Raw genomic sequence first — 634 nt, forward strand, 5'->3', positions numbered from 1 at the left:
ACAGGTGAGTCACAGCAAGACGAACGTCACAGCTGCTAAACTGCACTCATCAAGGAAAAATTCCACCTGTCTTGACAGATTTTTGGAAAGCATCAACAGTATCGTCTTCGTGTTTACTCATTCAGAACTCCTCTCTGTCTTCTTTTTAACAGCAGCTCCTCGTTTGAACTCGACTACGACTTTCTGAGAGATTACGTCAGGTGAGAAAAATGTGTTTGTCGCTCGTCAGTCATGTGAGCATCTTCCTGTTTGTTTTGCACAGCAGTCACTCTGTTTGTCTGCACACTGTGTGTGCGTTCCAGCTTGGCATTAGTTTGAGTGACTAGAGGTTGAAGTACCAGGATACAGGCTGCCATTAAACTTAAACACTAAGGTGCAGTGGACAAATGAGAAAGAAGTAAGTAGTCACAAATCAAACAAAGCCACATTATCTGGTTCCAGTTCTTTTAGTTGTAAGCTTATCTGATTTTCATGAGCCACAGCTCGTTGAGTAATTGTTAGATCTGAAGGTGGAAGGCATGAGAAAACTCACCAGCAACGTCTTTCATAATCAAATGAACGTTTAGTCTGTAATTAAGCCAAATGGCCAAATGTTCTCTGGTTTCAGCTCCTCTGATGTGAAGATCTGTTGCTG

Source organism: Larimichthys crocea, chromosome II, assembly GCF_000972845.2.
Source record: "Larimichthys crocea isolate SSNF chromosome II, L_crocea_2.0, whole genome shotgun sequence".
Taxonomy (NCBI): Eukaryota; Metazoa; Chordata; class Actinopteri; family Sciaenidae; genus Larimichthys; species Larimichthys crocea.